The sequence below is a fragment of the Mirounga angustirostris genome, unplaced genomic scaffold (genome assembly GCF_029215605.1).
Source record: "Mirounga angustirostris isolate CCGP_5_RB_7025 unplaced genomic scaffold, mMirAng1.0.hap1 SCAF_3, whole genome shotgun sequence".
Classification (NCBI taxonomy): Eukaryota; Metazoa; Chordata; class Mammalia; order Carnivora; family Phocidae; genus Mirounga; species Mirounga angustirostris.
In genome coordinates, this window is record NW_026991711.1 from 57,218,519 (window position 1) to 57,238,273 (window position 19,755).

The following is a 19,755-nucleotide window of genomic DNA, read 5'->3' on the forward strand; positions in this document are numbered from 1 at the left end:
GGAGATTTTTGGAACAATATCATCCCCTTCCTATTCCTTTTCCACCATCATCATCATCATATCATCACCTTCTTCATCATCTTCATCATCTATCATCATTTTATGATCACAACCACTACCACCACTACCATTTATTGAGGTTTGGCCATGTATATTAATCTATTGCTGTGTACAAATTATCCTAAAACTTAGCAGTTCAACAGTTTAAAACAACAAATATTTATTATCTCACACACTTTCAAGGGACCAGGAATCCAGAAGTAGTTTAGTTAGATTCCCCTGGCTCAGTGGCTATTATGAAGTTGCAGTCAATCTCTGGGTGGGGAGAGGTGCAGGCTGCAGTAATCTGAAAGCTTATCTGAAGCTGGAAGATCCACTTTCAAGCTCACTCACATGGCTATTGTCTGGAGGCTTCAGTTCCTCACTGTGTGAGCCTTTCCATAGAGCAACATGGCTATGGGCTTATCCCAAGTGAACAATTTGAGAGGGATTAACCAAGACAGAAGACACAGTGCATTTGCATGACTTGTTCCCGAAAGTTACACACCATCACTTCAACTTCAATCTATTCCTTAGAAGCAAGTCATTAATCCAGCTCTAACTCAAGGGGAGGGGAATTGGGCTCTGACTCCTGAAGGAGTATCTAAATATATTTTTAAAACCATCAAATTTTGTTACAAGGACCACAGTAAATATGATATGTATATTCTTTCCTGGTATAAAAGGAAAAATTGTTTATTCGTGCATTTATTCATCAACAAACCTTTATCACAGACTTTACCTACCCAAAAATGTGTTCTAAGTGACTATTTGTCCAATCCTTTGTGCACTTTATCCCTTACTGTTTCTTGTTTCTAGCTTTATTCTTTTCCTTATTGTACCTATTCCAGTCTCTTCCTGCAGCCTTGCAATAGCATCTGTCCTCTGGCCATCAAAACATCCCCACATTTATCCTTCTTTCAAGCCAGCTTAACTTATTATCAAAGAAGTATCTTAAGTCACAGATATAACATTTATAATTTAACCACTGTCTGCAGCAAAGATATAATACAATATTAGTTGGGGAAATAGTCAACACGAGATTGTCTCAAATGTGACAGAAGATAGTCATCCTTGGGCTGTGATTTAGGAAGGAGAGAAAAGTTGAGTTGCTGTTGCTAGAACAGCTCCCTCCATCTATTATCAGGAAAGTCACCAAAGTTACTCTTTAAAATGCAAGTGTTCCCAGAAGGTACAGAAGTACCTCAGGTTAGCTATACAACCACCTAACTGAGCTCAAAAGAAATTAAATATACAGAAGATTTATTGAAACAGAGAAACTCAGGAAAGGCGTGGGTTATGTTCCCACAGGAGTCTGCAGAGATAGCTCAGGAGATGGAGGACAGCGCAAGATACCAGAGGCAGGATGAGGGGGAACCACCAAGGATGTTTTAGTTTGGGTTCTCTCAAAAGCAAAGCTTGAGGGAAGGACATGATAGCAGGAAACCCATTCAAGAGACTCTCCCAGCGTGCAGAAAGAAGGGAGCAGGAGAATGATGAGGCAAAAAATACAAGCACAGGGCTCCATTCTGCTGGGGTCTTCTCACCTCCCAGAATTATTTCTGCTTAAAGAAAGGGAAATTGAAGAATTATCCATAGTCTCCCATCCCCAATTGGAAAAGGACTCCTATAGGGCAGTAACTCCCCTGTTCTTCTGACTGTACTTGTGGGCTTCTGCACCCATAGGAGAAGACCCTAGAGCTGAAAGTGGAAAGACATGCTGGTCTCACCCTAAGTGAGTATTGTGTACTCTAGGGACACCTGACTTCACATGGAACTGTCCCTGGCAGCCATGGCTGAAATCAGCAATAGATGAGGGGATGTGATGTGGGACACTGGAGACATCTACTAAAGGGCAGGTGCCAAAAGCACACTTTCTGTACCAGTGAGGTACAGAACGGGGATGCTGAAAACAAGCATCATCTAGATCACATTTTTACTTAGGGTTAGTGCTAAAGATAGCTCTATTTTGGACCCCCATGCAAGTGGGAGTTAATTATTACACAACCAAGAAATATTCCTTCTGAGATGATCTCTCATAGCATAATCTCTATGGTATGTTAGAATGAAATACCAAAAGCACAGGCAACAAAAGAAAAAAAAATAAACTGGACTTAGTAAAAATTCAGAACTTACATGTTAGGACACATGATAGGACACTATCGAGAAAGCAGAAAGATAACCCACTGAAAGGGAGAAACTATTTGCAAATCATATATCTGATAAGAGACTTATATCTAGGTTATATAAAGAGCTCTTAGGACTCCATAATGAAAAGAGACAAGCAACCCAATTAATAATTGGACAAAGGATTCAAAAAGACATCTCTCCAAAGGAGATTTACAAATGACCAATAAGCACATGAAACAATGTTCAACATATAGTAGCCATCAGGGAAATACAAATCAAAATCATGGTGAGATACCATTCCACATCTACTAAGGTGGCTATGATCAAAAAGGCAGATACTAACAGTGTTAATGAGCATGTGGAGAAATTGGAACTCTCATACACTGCCACTGGTATTGTAAATGGTGCAGTCACTTTAGAAAAGCATCTGGCATTCCCTCAAAAAGTTAAACATAGAGTTACCATATGGCCCGACAATACAACTGCTAGATATGTATCCAAGAGAAATGAAAATATGTCCACACAAAAACTTGTATACAAATGTTCATGGCAGCATTATTCATAATAGTCAAAAACTGAAAACAAATTAAATGTCCATCAACTGATGAATGGATCAACAGAGTGTGATATACGCATAAAATGGAATATTATTTGGCAATAAAAAGTAATGAGGCACTGATAGATGCTACAACATGGATAAACCTTAAAAATATTATGCTAAGTGAAAGAAGTCAATCACAGCCAACCACGTATTGTATGATTTCATTTATAAGCCGGGTGATGCGTATTAAGGAGGGCACGTATTGCATGGAGCACTGGGTGTAATAAACAATGAATCATGGAACACTACATCAAAAACTAATGATGTACTGTATGGTGACTAACATAATTAAAAAAAAAAATGTCCAGAATAGACAAATCTAAAGAAACAGAGTAGATTAGTGGTTGCCTTCGGTTTAGAGAGGTTGGAGGGAAATAAGGAGTGACTGCTAAGAGTACAGGGTTTGGGGGGAGATGAAAATAGTCTAAAATTAGATACTGTTGATGGTCGTATGACTGTGAATATACTAAAAATCACTGACTTGTACACTTTAAATAGGTGAATTTTATGGTATGTGAATTATTTCTTAGTAAAGCTGTTAAATTTAATGAAAAATCAGTGTGATGCTGCAATAAGATCAAAAAGGCAATATTGGTATGAATTGTAATAAGTTTATAAGAAATACTGAGCACCTGCTGTATGCAAACCACTATCAATAAGTTAGAGAGAAAATTCACAGCACATAACAATAAGATAAGCCAAACTGTAATATTACATGAGTATTTTGATGCAAGCTATACAAGTCTGATAAACAAACAAAAAAGGTTAATAACGTTTCTCTTCAATGTAGGCATTTATTCACTTCTTTTAAGTGAAGGAGAGCAATCAAGCTGCATAAAATTAAAATCTTAATTGCTCAGCTCTAGGCTGTATTTTGTAAAGAGGGTTTATAAACATGGCCTGTGATCAGAATCTATGGAAACCCTGAGAGAGCATCAAACACAAATGAATTACCAGAGGATGTTTCCATATAGAATTAGATACTACCCTTATAAGATTAACAAATGATTTATTTATAATTGCAGACTCTTTGTTGAGGAAAAGCTAAATGGTATTTCAGTTCTAAGAAGTTCCTAAAATTTTAGCTTATGTCTACTCTCTCAGAAAAAAAAAAAAATCACTAGTTGAGAGATCTCACCTTATAAGATGAGAATCTAAGAGGGATTCATTCTCATTCTAATAATGAGGTAAAAACAGCCCAAATATCTCTATTCAGTGAGCACCTGGACAATATCCAACCCCCAAAGAAACTGAAAATTCTGCTCAGCGACAACACATTATTTAACTCCCCAAGGCAATTTAAGATAACACAATGTGACTCAAATCTATGCAAGGAAATTGGTCAGGTGAAAGCATTCTTTCCTTAAGAAACACCTGCTGGCAATTGAGATAGAAAAAATGCATGTCAGGTTGTGAGCATGTTTAGAGAATTACCCTGACTGATTCTGTGACCCTGTGCAAATTAGCTCCCTTCCAGATCTTTGTGGGGGTGATTTCCAAAGGCCTCAAACAAGATACATGGCTTGATGGGAGAAAGTAGCAGTTTTTAATTTTATTTTATATGTAACAAATATATATAATATTAACTATGTGATAAAATTTAAAACTACATGTAATATATAATACATATTCTCTATGGGAAATACACACTTATAATTTATATAAAATTTAAATATATAAACAATATATTTGTAATATATACTACATATAGGAAATATATAGAATATGTATAATAATGTTTAGAATTTATACTAAGTTTATAACGTATAGAGTATATAAATACTGTAGTTGAATTTTGAGCAAGGAAGAATCTATAACACAAAAAGCTCACTGTGCCTTCCCACCAGCTGAGTTTGCACTTACATTTCCCCGGAAGTTTCTCCCGTGGCCTCATGTTAGCACTTCATTTCACACATCCTCCACGATAGACAGAAGGCAAAGGACACGGCATCCTCTTTTAATCATCATGTGCTAGTTGGTTATCTGAAATGCAAAATAAATGAGAGGGAAAGAAAAAAGTCAAGCCTACTGCCAGCTCATCTCTTTATAATTTCACACTTGCACTTTTACCTCAACAGTGATTTTGCTACAAAGGGAAGTTTGAGGGTCCTACTATGGACCTTTCTTTCCAAGTGGGAACTGTTCCCACACCCCGTCCAACTATTACGAAGGTCCATACTGCTCGTTCATTTAACATCTTTCGTTAGCTCCCCTCTGAGATGCGACAACAAAACTGAGCTCATGCTCATAAAATAAACAGAAAAGATTTGTCTGGAGTCTAAGGAGTAGTTCACTTCTGCCTCCCCCAGGGGGGCTCAGTGGACTCTCACAGCCCCCAATGTCCCTCCTTAGCAAGTGGGAGGCATGCCCCACTTTGAGTGTCTTTGACAGTGGGGTCTGTGTGACCTTGTGCCCAGTGTCTTCCCTGCACTGGCCTAAATTTAGGAAATGCTTCCCAGAATGAACCCCAGCTGGATGCATTTCTCTGGGGCTTTTGTTGCTGCTTCTGGTAAGTGATCACAGCAGCAAAGGGTATTAAATTTTAAATTTGGGGAGATTCTTCTTCCTGTAACTTTGAAGTTACTTAGCCTTAACATTTCTTAGGATGAGCTCAGAGCAGAACCCACTGTTCCCTAATTCCCCAGAGAATGGCTCTCCTCTGACAAGCTTGGGAGGGAAGGGAAAAAAAGAAAATAAACAATTATTAAGCGTTTAAATGTCAGAACATTTTTTATTTTCATCTCATCATTAACCTTTATACCAAACCTGTGAGATGTTCATCATCATCCACTCAAAGAACTGAGTCTCCAGGGTCAAGTGATTTATCCAAGGCCATACGGTGAGTACCAGACAGAACAAGACAGCCAGTGGTTCTCAGCTCCTTCTGAGCCACAGACTTCCCAGGCATCTGGAGATAGCCAAAGACTGCCCCATGCATACATTTCACAAATAAATTCAGGGGCCACGCACCCCTTGATGACTAGCCCAGAGCCTGTAGAAACCAAGCACCAGAGCTTTCTTTCCTTTTTCCACACAAGTAGGCCACCTCCCACTGCACGAGCCTGGGGAGAATGGAAAGGAAATCACCTGCTATTTAAAACACCTGTTTCTCTCACTCTATAACCCTTATACCCACCTTCCATGTTTCTACATAAATTCCTTATGAATCCTTTTCTACTGAGCACCAGCATTTCAATGAGAAACTACTTGTAGGAAGTGAAAATTAAAATGATTTCAAAACCTACTCGTCAGCTTCCAGTGTTGCTCTCCATCAATCCCACTTCAAGTATTTATCCAAAGAACTGAAAACAGGATCTCAAAGGCTATCTGCACTCCCATGTCCACTGCAGCCTTATTCACAATAGCCATACATAGAAGCAATCTACATGTCCACTGATGGATGAATGGACAGAGAAAATACAGTAGGTATGTACTATGAAGTATGATTCAGCCTGCAAGAAGAAGGAAATCCTGCCATGTGCTACAATATTGATGAACCTTGAGGACATTATGCTAAACAATACATTCCCGTGAAGTAGGAGTTATAAACACTCTTGTGTTTCAGTAGCTTCCTGAGGGAAGAGTAACTACCAGTAACAGTGACCAGAGAACTGGTTTTCTTGAGTCTGATTAATCCTAAATGTGAAACACTGAAAGAGCATTTTGTTTTCTGCTAGTCCCTCTCCATCTAACATAACCATCCCCTGTGCTGAAAATCATTTAGCATCTTGTTTCAAGCTCAAAAATTAATTTTCATAAGAGAATAAGTTACTAAAAGACTGCTGTCAGTAAAAGGGCCTGGATTTTGAAAGTCCATTAGGGGCTGAACTGTCTTCTCTATAAATTAATGCAAATGCAGTTTAAAATACACTAAGCTACTTACTTATTAACACTCTTCTTGGAACAGAAGGGATGTTCTAAGTCCCTACTGACCAGGTCCTGAGGAGATCTTTCTTCCACAGTCTGCCAGGGTCTCAGCCAGCTTGCCACTGCTTTCCACTGACCAAGATGGTCTTAATGTCCCCTAAGCCGGACTAAACTTTACATGTTCTTCCTGACTATGTTACCCTGACCTCCTTTTCCGTAGAACATTTACTTTGGAAACTTTCTATTGTGAATATTTCTCTGCCCCTTGGAGATGTAACTCTTCTCCCAGCCTCTTGCCAGTTCCCAACTCAGGCATGTCCTCAAGGATCAGGAAGTCATTCCTTGGAAATGCAGTCATCAAGGAAGATAACAACCCTATCTCCCAGTCTCTGTGAGAGGGTGGAGTCTAACTTCAGTAAGTGTCAATTAACAAACACTGATGACCTAATCACATAGACCCAACTCATCCATAATGTCCTTCAGGCTCCTTCACTAGCTCTAATACTTTTTTTTTTTTGAAAGATTTTATTTATTTATTTGAGAGAGAGAGAGAGCACATGAGAGGGGGGGGAAGGGTCAGAGGGAGAAGCAGACTCCCTGCTGAGCAGGAAGCCCAATGTGGGACTGATCCCAGGACTCCAGGATCATGACCTGAGCGGAAGGCAGTCACTTAACAAACTGAGCTACCCAGGCGCCCCTCTAACACTTCTAAATCCTCCCCAAAGGATGCAAGAATATACGATGGGGGGAAAGACAGTCTTTTCAATAAATTGTGATGGGAAAACTGTGCAGCTGTATGTAAAAGAACAAAACTCTATCACTTTCTTACACCAGGCACAAAAATAAACTCGAAATGGATTAAAGACCTAAATGTGAGACCTGAAACCATAAAACCCCTAGAAGAAAACATAGGCCCTTCTTCTTTAATACTAGAATCAGGAAAAAATGATCGAATTGGAGTAAATTTATTGAACCACGAAGAGATGAACTTGACATATTTTTAAATTTAAAAGACATTGTGAAATTGATAGACCCACATGCTTCATGCACAGACATACACTATATGCATGCAAGAATATCAATCCACTGAAGTTTTTAAATAGGCTTAGAAAAAAAGTCAATAAGGGCATACAGCAAAATGATAAAAATGGTCATTTCTAGGCAGCAAGATAATGGGATTTTTCTTTTCTTCTCTAACTAGGCCGTATTTTCTAAATTCTCTACAAAGAATTGCATTTGGGGATGAATTTTTTAAATGGGAAGAAAGAGAAGAAGATTTCAAATAGTAAAAGGAACTCTCACATGCTATCTCTAAAAATAATCACACTAGTTTGTTTTTTTTTCTTTTTTCTTTTTTACCAGCTTTCCTACCTGCCGTGGATGGGAAACAGACAATGAGACAATGCTAACAAAATGTATTACAAATGTATTCGCTTTGAATACTGGTTTTCCTGGTTCCTTTTTTTTTTTTTTTATGTTCAGTTAGCCCACATATAGTACATCGTTAGTTTTTGATGTAGTGTTCAATGATTCATTAGTTGCGTATAACACCCAGTGAATACTGGTTTTTCGTTCCTAGATGTTCCTTAGAAAACTAAAACCTTCCCTGCCTTTCGCTCTGATTCCCATCCGGTGAGTCCATCCTGGAACTACTCTGCAGGTCCTGTGACCTCCTCTAGTCCAGGCAAGTGTCCCCCCACACAGAAGTATCTAAATTCAATGCTGCAGATTTTAAAAAGCCTCCTCAAGCCCCTCGAAGAGGCTGTCACCCCTTCCAGTGAGTGATTTACATCTCAGATATCAGAGAACACAAGGGAGACACTCCCTCCCCCGGCCTCAAAGTTCACAGGAACGAGGACCACTCAAGTCATTCTGTCCCGCTCAAGTGAGAGAACTGGATGCCTAGACACTTTTGATGTGAGCTCATAGTCCCAAAGAAAGAGAACATGGCACTTGCTAAAGTTAAACTTTACCACAAGCCTATGTCTGCCTATAGGAAGAAAGGAGGGAGGACAAGAGGATGAGGGATCAACACTATTTAGAAACACTTTTATATTAAGATTGGAAAAGCCTATTTTTGTCTGAAGAGCAGAATCTCCCTGTTTTGGAGGCTGACTCCTGGGTGCCCGTCTACCTACTATTTCAAAGGGAGTCCATAGCTTAAGTAGGACACAGACTATTTAGAGCTCTGAAAGAAACGATCAAACTGTACCAGGATTAACCAATACCTACAAGGAGAAATTTGGGAATATTAGGAAAAGGGAATAAGTCTTTGGCAAGGCAACACTTGCAGTGAAGAAAGAACATTATTCAAAAAGCCTAAGGAAACTATAGGGTCCTAACTGGAAAGGTGGAAAACCCCAGTTCTAGAGAAAGCCAGGTTGAGGCTGCTACTTAACAAAAGTTTGTTGCCATAAAGAGACAATGTAGCCTGAGTCCTCATCCTAGAAGGTACCAGGTGCCAGAGAAAGAAGGCTCTCCTCCAGAGAAAGAAGCATTTAACAACTACAGGTCCATAGACCCTAGTACCAACCCCTTGGTGCCAGATGGGTCTTCATATTCTGAATTTTTTGGATTTTAGAAAAGAAATCTGGTGCATAATCAACAATGTTATATAACATCCCCAGTGGGGTGTGGGGCAATATCCCATTAATTTTTCTTAAGCAAAACATTTGAAGAGTCACCCTAAAGGGGATAAATAAAGGATATATGTAAACAGACTCACATCAGTTCAAGTTTTGCTGCCAGATGGGTTATTGGAAAAAAGAATTCAATTCCGTGAGGTTTTGGGGTTTCAATAATGTGCATAAGGGATTGTAGACCTGGATTTTTTTTTTAATATATATATATATATATATCTCTTTCTCACCAGAGACTGAAAACTGTGCCTTATTTATCTTCCCTACTACCCGGCTTATGACTGGTGCTCAGCAAGTGTGCTGAACTGAATTGATAAACTCCCAGGCTGGATGCCTCTTACATTTGCTAGCTGCATTGCACCAAAGCTCAGGACGCCCAGAGAGGCCCACACTGCCAGGGCCGGGGTTCTCTGCTCAGCATACTCTGAGCCTCTTTCAGTTGAAGGAGTTAAAAACAAAGCAAATTTTCTGCCTAATTTTAACTACCCCAATTTCAAGGGCTGCCATGGTGTGAACTGCCCAGAGATTACGAAGGCCAAGAATTAGATTTTTGCAGCATTATGTCATTTGGAGCTTTGGTAGCAATGTTCCAGAAAACCCTGATAAAATGACAAGGATGTCCCATCTGAGGAAACCAGTCTCCATGGTTATTAATGCTTATCTCTTTGAATGTAGCAGCCTGGAGGCACATGGAGTAATTTGAGGTGTAGGAAGAAAGGCAGTTCTCATCTCATGCCCTCCGCAGGGCAGATTTCTCAGTGGATGCGTCTCCTCTGAGCCAGACTTGTGCGTGGTCTCACCCACACTGCCCCATCTACCTCTCCCACTCACCACTGCCAGAAAGAAGCCACCAGCACAGCCCTGCCTCCTCTTTTTCCTCCATGGGAGTCATCGGAGGTCCAGAAATAGATGTGTCAAGTTGTTCTCTAGGTCCCAGTCCTATAGCGTGGGGGACAAGGTCATCCCACTTCTCCTCGGTAGTGCTGGCAGCCCAATTAGTCTTAACTTTCACTCGTTGAGGAAGAGAGTGTGACTTTAAACTTTAAAGCAAGGGGAAAACACAGATTTAAGGTTAAATATTTAAAGCAATGAGGACACCAGAAAAGGCAGCTGGGAGTAGGGAGAACATCACACTCAAACACCCAGACCAACTGGGTATTCTTATCTGCTGACACCAAGGGCTGGTCCTTTGATACACAGCAGTTGCCTGATCTAGAAGACTCAATATGAAGAAATTTAAATGTGGAGAACACACACATTTATTCTCTAATGACGATATTTCAAATTTTCGTTAAGTTACCTTATGGCTGCTTTACATAGTAAAATGCCTCACGTCTATTTTTCAGTTTTACTTTTTTGCAGTGTTCCTTTTTGTATAGGTAATCCACATACACGGCTAAAAAAAATAAATAAATAAATCAAGCAGACAATTAAATAGAAAAATTATAGGGAAAATTAAGTCTCCAGTCCCACTCCTGTCCCAAGGGCCCCAAGTTCCTCTTTTTAGAGGAAACTACTGTGATTTCCAATTCTTCCAGATGTAGTCTCTACATATATATGGCCATTATCACTTTTAAAATGTACACTCTATTAACTATACACACGATTCCACATCTTGCTCCATCTCTTCAAATTCATTTAAATTATTAATATCCCTCCATGCTTTCAGCATGCCACCTTCTTCTGCACCATGTGCAGGACTTCAGCTTTCTTCAGGGGCTCCCAGTGCCTACATCTGAAGACCTCAGTTTGGCATTCAGGGCTGGTCTGCTACTTCCCAATTAACCCCCACAGATGCTGCTATGGGTTGAATTGTGTCCTCCCAAAAGACCCTGAAATCCTAACTGCCAGAATCTGCACACGTGACCTGATGTAAAAATGGTCTTTGCAAATGTAATTAAAAGGTAAGTTAAGATGAGGTCATACTGGAGTAGAGTGAGCCCTTCATCTGGTAAGCTAAGGGGACTATTATAAGAAAAAAAGAAACACAGAGACACAGGAGGAATGCCATGCCAGGATGGAGACAGAGATGGGGATGAGGCATCTACAAGCCAAGGAACACCGAAGATTACAGGAACAACAGAAGCTAGAAGAGAGGCATGGAACAATTCTCCCCTACAGCCTTAGAGGCAGCATGGCCCTGCTGCCATCTTGATTTTGAATTTCTGGGCTCCAGAATGGTGAAAGGATAAGTTTCTGTTGTTTTAAGCCATCCAGGTCATGGTATATTGTCACAGCAGCCCTAGAAAACTAATACAGGGCCAATGAGCTTTTCTTCTTCCCTCATGTTTCCACCCTGATGGACAATACCTGCCTCCCTATCTTTTTCCCACCTACTTCTTACAACCCTGTCGGCCCAGCTAGGCAGCTATTCGTCCAGAATCCTCCTTGAACCTTCAAGCCTGCTTTAATCTCTAACCTCCCTTAAACTAGTTATTTGTGCTCTGCATAATTGTCCCCTTGACTTCTATTGTCTCACACGTACACATCTTTCCTCCTCAACTGGCATGAAGTTCCTTGAGTATCGAAACTGTGTTTTATTTTTCTCCTGATTCAGGGTGGACATGAAGTATATATTCAATAAGCAATCCTTGATCTGATAGTGTTAAAAGGTTACTAATTCCAAGAAATAATAAGAATCCTCTGACTCTTCATTAGGCATCCCAAAGTATGTTCAATGTCTCTACTCTAATATGATGAAAGAAAATCTATTAAAAAGGCACTGATTCTTTACTGTGTTTCAAAAGTAAAATGGATTCCTTTTTGTTTTGTGTGTTGTTGTTTTTTTTATGTGAAATTCAAGTTAGGATAATCACTAGAAAGTTCACTATTACAAACGGTAACTTAAATGCTAAAGTGTAAGGTGACTCATGAGAACCAAATGTAATATACCAGAAATACTTTTTTTTTTAAAGATTTTATTTATTTATTTGAGACAGAGAGAATGAGAGAGAGAGAGCACATGAGAGGGGGGAGGGTCAGAGGGAGAAGCAGACTCCTCGCTGAGCAGGGAGCCCGATGCGGGACTCGATCCTGGAACTCCAGGATCATGACCTGAGCCGAAGGCAGTCGCTCAACCAACTGAGCCACCCAGGCGCCCTACCAGAAATACTTTTCTTTTATTAGAGAACAATACCTCATTTTTTGATAATCTGCAGGAAAAAGAATCTAAAATAATGATGAAAAGACAACATTAATGGAGCTCCAACAGGCAACTGATTTAGAAAGTCTGAGAAAGTGCCCAGCCAACTTATAGATGTTATTGGAATAAGAGAACTGAGTGGACACTTATCAATAGACCAGTACTAATGACCAATGCATTTACCTAGATGTGAACATCCTTCTCACAGAATTATTTTAGGAGTACTGCAGATTCTAGAATCAAATAATCTTAGAGTCAGGAAGGACCTTGAAATTCAATATCATATAATCTCTTACCCCATATAGAATCTCCTCCCCTTCCTCCCTGATTTGCCATCAAAACTTTGAATACAGCTAACAACAGGAAGCTACACTGAGGGGCCCTGGAATCTGTTCCAACCCTGCATCCTAAAGGAGAACACCTACAGAGAGACCTCTCAACTCTATCTCTTTGCCCTCGGCTTTAAGTGTCAATAGGAAGATTTCACATCAGAGAAGAAAGATGAGGGTGCCTGGGTGGCTCAGTCGGTTGGGCATCTGCTTTCAGCTCAGGTCACAGTCCAGGGGTCCTGGGATGGAGCCCTACATTGGGCTCCATGCTCAGCGGGAGTCTGCTTCTCTCTCTCCCTCTGCCCGTCCCCTACTTGTGCTCTCTCCTTCTCTCTCAAATAAATAAATAAAGTCTTTTAAAAAAGAGAGAAAAGAAAGATGAAGGGTAATTCTTTACCTACCTGGTATCACCAATCAGGTTAGGCCTCTCTTTGAAGGAACCCCTAAATCCTCAGAACCACCTCTTGGACAGGTCATCCCAGCATTTCCTACCAAGTATCTCCTGTAAGATCAGATACCCTTGAAAACACCAAGGATTTGCTCACTGCACCCAGCAATGACATATTTCACTCACACATAGACTTTGGGAGTAGAAGGGTAGGTTTTGGAATCCTAGAGCTTAAAGGGTTTGAGGATAATTACTATTAGGCCATTGCAGAGGCATCCGGATATCTAACCAGTGAAGTAGTTTCTATCTTTTCATCTTAGAATGAGGCCTTAAATAGGGTAGGTTATAAGAAAAAGCATAACAGGCCCTGTATTCATTTCTGATGCTGTATAACTAATTACCACAAATTTAGCTGCTTAAAACAACCCATACTGATTATCTATTTCCCTAAATCAGAAGTCCAGGCACAGCTTAGCTGGGTCCTCTGCAAGGCTTCTACCAAGGTCACTCAGAGCTCACTTGTCCTCTGGACTCATGACTGACAGTAAATCTATTTCCAAACTCTGTTAGGTTGTTACCAGAATTCACTTCTTTGTGGCTGTAACACCGACGTCCCTGGCTTCTTGTTGGTTATTGACTGGAGGCCACTCTTAGCTCCTAAAACCTGCTCACAGTTCTGCCACTTGGCCCTATCCAGAGCCTTCTCAGAACATGGCAGACTGCTTTTTCAAAGCCGCCAGCAAGGGAAAAAGAGCAAATCTGCTAGCAAGGAACTTATTTAACCTGGTGTAATCAATGACCACAGAGTGACCTGTGCCACATTTGCCATATTCTATTTGTCAAAATATTAGTCACAGATCCCACCCATACCCAAGGAGAGGGGTTTTTACAAGAGCTTCAACACCAGAAGTTGGTGTCATTGGGGAGTGCCTTAGAGTCTGTCTACCAGAACCCCCAAAATCTGTATTTTTAAAGCACCCCAGTGACTGATGTTTAATCAGTCTTCAGAACTATTGTTATAAGATACAGTAGAGAAGGCAATACAAGGGGGAGATTATTTTATTGTAATTTTCAACCTTGACTACCCCTTAGAATCAATCACCTGTGGAGTATTTTAAAATCCTACTGCAGTCTACACCCCAGACTCATCAGATCAGAATATCTGTAAGCGGCTGTGTTTTTTGAAACACCACAGGTGATTCCAGTACAACCAAAGCTAAGAACCACAGTTTTACTGGAACAGTTGGGAGTCAGTCAGTCAGTTTTTTTTTTTTTAAGATTTTTTTTTATTTTTATTTATTTGATCATGACCTGAGCCGAAGGCAGTCACTTAACCAACTGAGCCACCCAGGTGCCCAGGAGTCAGTCAGTCTTAATGGAAAAAGGTAATCTTTAGGGAAAGTTTTGAAAAGCAAGTAGATGTTTTCTAGGTGAGACATGGAGTGGCAAGTGATACGGCAGACATTTGTAGTAATTTCATGAACCTGGTGGATTGAGAGAAGGGAACAAATGTAGGAGGTAGCATTGATAGGACTTGGTGCCAAATGTGAAGTTAACAAAGAAGAAGGAATCTCGGATGACTTCCAGACCTCAGGTTTAGATGAGTATAAACCACTAACTGATTTAGAAAATACAAACCACTAACTGAGAAAGAATCAAGAAGAGAAGAAGCTGGTTGAAGGATAGGAGGTGGTGGAGAAGATGAGCTCTGTTCTAAATATGTCAAGTTACACAAATATTTTTTAAAGATTTTATTTACTTATTTATTTGAGAGAGAGAGAGAGAGAGACAGCACATAGCAGGGGGAGGGGCAGAGGAAGAAGGAGAAGCAGGCTCCCCACTGAGTAGGGAGCCCTACATGGGGCTAGAGCCCAGAACCCCAGGATCATGACCTGAGCTGAAGGCAGACGCTTAACCGAGAGCCACCCAGGCGCCCACCAGTTACACAGATTTTTAAAGGTGTTTTAATTTAACTTGTACCAATGCTCCATTCCTTGCTGAGTCCATTTAATATACATGGAGCATTACTCACATTTTCCCAATTCATTTACTCCTCTGTTCTCTTCTATTTTCCATAGAACTCAGCTGCCCAGCACAGAGCCATGGGAATTGCACATTTGCCTCTAATTTTCTACCCAAAAAAGTCATTTATTATTTTACTAGTGACACAACCCCTTGATAACCCTTTCCACCATTAAATGTCAAATGATTACTTTGCAATGCTAGGTATTGAATCTTAATATATGTTGACTTAGTAATTACTAAGGTGTTGAGATTTTTGAGAACCATAAAAATGAAATCCTTTTTTAAAAAAGCCTTTTTAGGGGTGCGTGGGTGGCTCAGTCGGTTAAGCATCTGCCTTCAGCTCAGGTGATGATCCCCAGGTTCTGGGATCGAGTCCCGCATTGGGCTCCATGCTCAGCAGGGAGTCTGCTTCTCCCTTTCCCTCTCCCTCTCCCCCTGCTGGTGCACTCTCCCTCTCTTCCTCAAATAAATAAATAAAATTTTTTTAAAAATTAAAAAAAAAGCCTTTTGGGGGGCACCTGGGTGTCTTAGTCAATTAAGCATCCAACTCTTGATTTCAGCTCAGGTCTTGATCTCAGGGTCATGAGTTCAATCAAGCCCCATGTTGGACTCCACACTGGGCATGGAGCCTACTTAAGGAAAAAAAAAAAAAAGCAAAAGCCTTTTTAGCTCCCCACTGAAAGGAAGAAAAACTGAACTCCCTGAAGCCCTCAGACTCATTCACCAGTATTAAGTAAACTAGCTCAAAATTACTTAGCTCTAGGGTGGAAGAGTTTCACCCTGAGGCTGAAAACACAACTACTTGAAAGTACAATATTTTTCCAAAGTAGGAAATCTGGAGATATTATATGTAGTCTTCTGTAATCTTGGTGTAATATATAAACATTGATGAATGAATATTTCCAAAATTTATAGAAGTTAGAATTGTACACTATGTTGCACAGTGGTTAATTATCCAACTGGTCAATGTCAACATTTCTTTGCTTATTTAAACATTAATCCAAAGCCTGACTAGTGCTAAACTTTAAGAGAATTAATGCATTTGCACAAAAAAAATTGGATAAAAAACTTCCCACAATCTTAAAGTGTTATCAATTACTGACCTTCAATGATTCAATGAAAACAACATTATAATCATTGACTATTCTCATAAACATTAGCCATAATATTTAAAAAAAAATGCTACAACTCAGCATTCCTTATTCTAGTCAATTTTTAAGGCATTTCATCCTAAAGTATAATCATTTTTCAGATCTTCCTTAAGAAAATTACAAAAAAGAAACCTTCTTTCTAATATTTAAAAGAAAAAACGTAACATGTAGACAAGATATTTAAGATAGTGCTTGAAGGCTTTTGAAGATAAAAAAATTGCTATTTTCTACTTATGAAAGTAGAATCATATCAAAACCTCAAACTCATGTTTTAGAGGTGAATATCAAGAGAGATCTTTAATGTGAGAGGGAATTCCCAAATATATTGCTAACTGAAAACTTTTAGGGAAAGTAATAAATTGTGGTTAAATAATATTTTCACTTCTTCATTATTAAGAATGTTATTGAGTAGTCACAAGGTACATTTTGCTACAAAAGAAAGTGGTGAGGCATTCATAGCAAGATTCATTTGGGAAACAAAATAAATCTTCCCATTAAACTTAGAATACTGTATCCTAAAGGTCCCATAAACTCGGTAAATGTCAATCAATGAGAAGCCAAAATGGAAAATCAATCCTGTAGGACTTTTCGTTTGTAAAACACTTTATTTTTTAAAGTATCTTCACACCATTATCACATTTTATCTTAATAGCATCCCTACGATGGGTCATCGTTCAGAAAGAAAAGGTGGAAGTCAGTCCTGCTAATAGTTAGGCCAATACATTTTGCAACTCTATCTTGGTCAAGGTGAAAGCACACAGAAGCATTTCCTGTATGACAAAGATGGTCACTCACTTCAGACCACTAGGGCCTGAGGTCAGAGGGGAACTGCTACACAAAAGCCTATTTTACAGTTTGCTCCTATTCACCAGACAGCCAGGTAGCAGACATTCAGGAGACTCTGGCTCACCCTTCAACTAGAAGTGAATGACTAACTTTATGAAAGGAAAGAATATCCCTGTTCTCTAATAGTTTATTTCATCACTCTTTAAGTCTACTATCCTCTACCTCTGACAATGTACTTCTTCACAACCATCCCCATTCCTCTCTCCCTCATCCCTTACTCTTCTTTCTTCAACTCAAGGCAGAATCTCTCAGAACTTGAGAAAGCCCGGAACCATTTCTATTGTTTTAGGCTCCCAGCATAATAAAATATAAAGACAATCCAAAAACAGGATGTCAAGTTTATTGTTTAAAATTAGTTCTTTTAAGTCTGCTCCAATGAGGTACATCCCTACCTGAAAGGTGCTCAGGTGGCAAAGGGGGGTTGGAATCCTAGGTGGGACAGTGTGGTTTCTGGATCCCTGGAGTCACAGGAAGACGAGGGGTGCCTGAGTGCAGCAGAGTTCCCAGGCATCGGGGTGGGGAAGCCGGTTGCCATCAGCGAGCCCAGGAGTGGGCTCTCAGCTCAGGGTTGCTATATACTGTGAACTGCAGCATGGTCAGGCCACCATCCTAACAGGGGCCCAGCAAGCAGCAGAACCACAGCAAGACCCCTCCTTCCTCCCCCAGGGGCAACAACACAGGAATCTGCAGGTTTGGAGACTTGAAACAGGGTCACATGCCTGAGATAGAAATGCTCGGTCACAGGCCGGGTGAGCACAGAGTGCGGCTGGAGACCGGGGAGACAGGAGTGATTGACTGCTTTTCTCTGAGGGCACACTGGGAGTGGGGCCCCGAGCTTTCAGGTCTGGGACTGGAGATTGGGAGGCCACTGTTTTCTTTCTTTCTTTTTTTTTTTTTCATGAATGTGGCAGCAAAAATGTTTTTATTTTCATGAACAATAAAATCTGTATTTGTTTTTATTAAACAATAAAATAGATGTTTCTTTCCACAAACCTCAAATGGAAATGTGGCCTATTTCTTTCCACAAACCTCAAATGGAAATGTGGCCTATTTCTTTCCACAAACCTCAAATGGAAATGTGGCCTATTCCTCAGTTACAAATGCAGAAAGTAAACCATAGTAGGATTAGTGGGAGGCCACCATTTTCATTCTCATCCTCTAAAATCCATGGAAAGCCTTCAGGGAACAAAAGCCACATAGAGCAAACAGGAGCAGATTACTTAGCCTGGCTCCCTGGCAAGGGCGGTGCAATTCCGCTCGGTGCAGAAACACTTGAGAATCAACGCAACAAGCCCCTCCCCTAGAAGATCAGCAAAAACATCTGGCTAAGCCCAAGTTTACCGATCATAGAGAACTGCAAAACTCCAGCACTAGGGGAAAATAGTATATAGAACTCATGGGTTTTTTTCCTATGATTCTTTAGTCTTTCAATTTTAATTTTTTTTCTTTCCTTTTTCAACCAATTTCTTATTTTAGCAACTCTTTCTTTTAATCTTTTTTAATTTTAATTTTTACAGTTACATTCTATCCTTTCATTGTATTTATTTTTGTATATATATGACTTTTTCTTTCTTTACAATTTTGGGATGTAGTTTCTTCTAACAAACAGATCAAAATACACACAGAATCTAGTGTATGGCTCTGTTCTCTTCACCTGTTTGATCATATTCTGTCTTTCTTTTGTTTAAGTCTTTTTTAACTTTCATCTTTACAGTTACATTCTCTCTTTTCAATGTATTTAACTTTATTTTTGTATATATATAAGTTTTTCTTTATAATTTTGAGATGTAGTTTCTTCTAACAAACTGACCAAAATATACTCAGGGTATAGTGTATTGCTCTGTCCTATTCACCTGTTTATATTCCTTCTTTTTTTTATTTATCTTTCTTTTTTTTTCTGTCTTTAATTTTCTTTTTTAGAGTTACATTCTATCCTTTCATTGTATTTAATTTTATTTTTGTACATATAAAAGTTTCTCTTTCTTTACAATTTTGGGACCTAGTTTTCTAACAAACAGATCAAAATACACACAGGATCCAGTGTATTGCTCTGTTCTATTCACCTGACTATATTCTCTATTTTTTTCTTTTTTAATTTTTGTTTGTTTGTTTGTTTAGGGTCTCTTCTGACTTGTTTATTGTATATTTCTCTGGGATCATTGTTACCATTTTAGTATTTTGTTCACTCATTCATCTATTCTTCTCTGGACAGAATGACAAGACAGAAAAACTCACCTCAAAAAAGAGAACAAGAGGCAGTACTGACTGCCAGAGACCTAATCAGTATGGACATAAGTAAGATGTCAGAACTAGAGTTCAGAATAATGATTTTAAAGATATTAGCTGGGCTTGAAAAAAGCATAGAGGACACTACAGAATCCCTTTCTGGAGAAATAAAAGAACTAAAATCTAATCAAGTTGAAATCTCAAAAAGGCTATGAATGAGATGCAATAAAAAATGGAGGCTCTATACATTCAGTGCAATCCCTATCAAAATACCATTGACATTTTTAACAGAGCTGGAACAAATAATCCTAAAATTTGTATGGAACCAGAAAAGACCCCAAATAGCCAGAGGAATGTTGAAAAAGAAAACCA

At 39.4% G+C, this 19,755-nt stretch overlaps 1 long non-coding RNA gene across 1 annotated transcript in view; it reads left to right on the forward strand.

Moving 5' to 3' along the window:
- LOC129045649 (uncharacterized) overlaps positions 1 to 19,448 on the forward strand; it is a 63,199-nt gene extending 43,751 nt beyond the window's left edge. Inside the window, exon 3 of the long non-coding RNA XR_008505674.1 lies at positions 19,370 to 19,448. This is a non-coding gene — a long non-coding RNA (uncharacterized LOC129045649). The remainder of the gene's footprint in view (positions 1 to 19,369) is intronic.
- Positions 19,449 to 19,755: the final 307 nt, after the last annotated feature.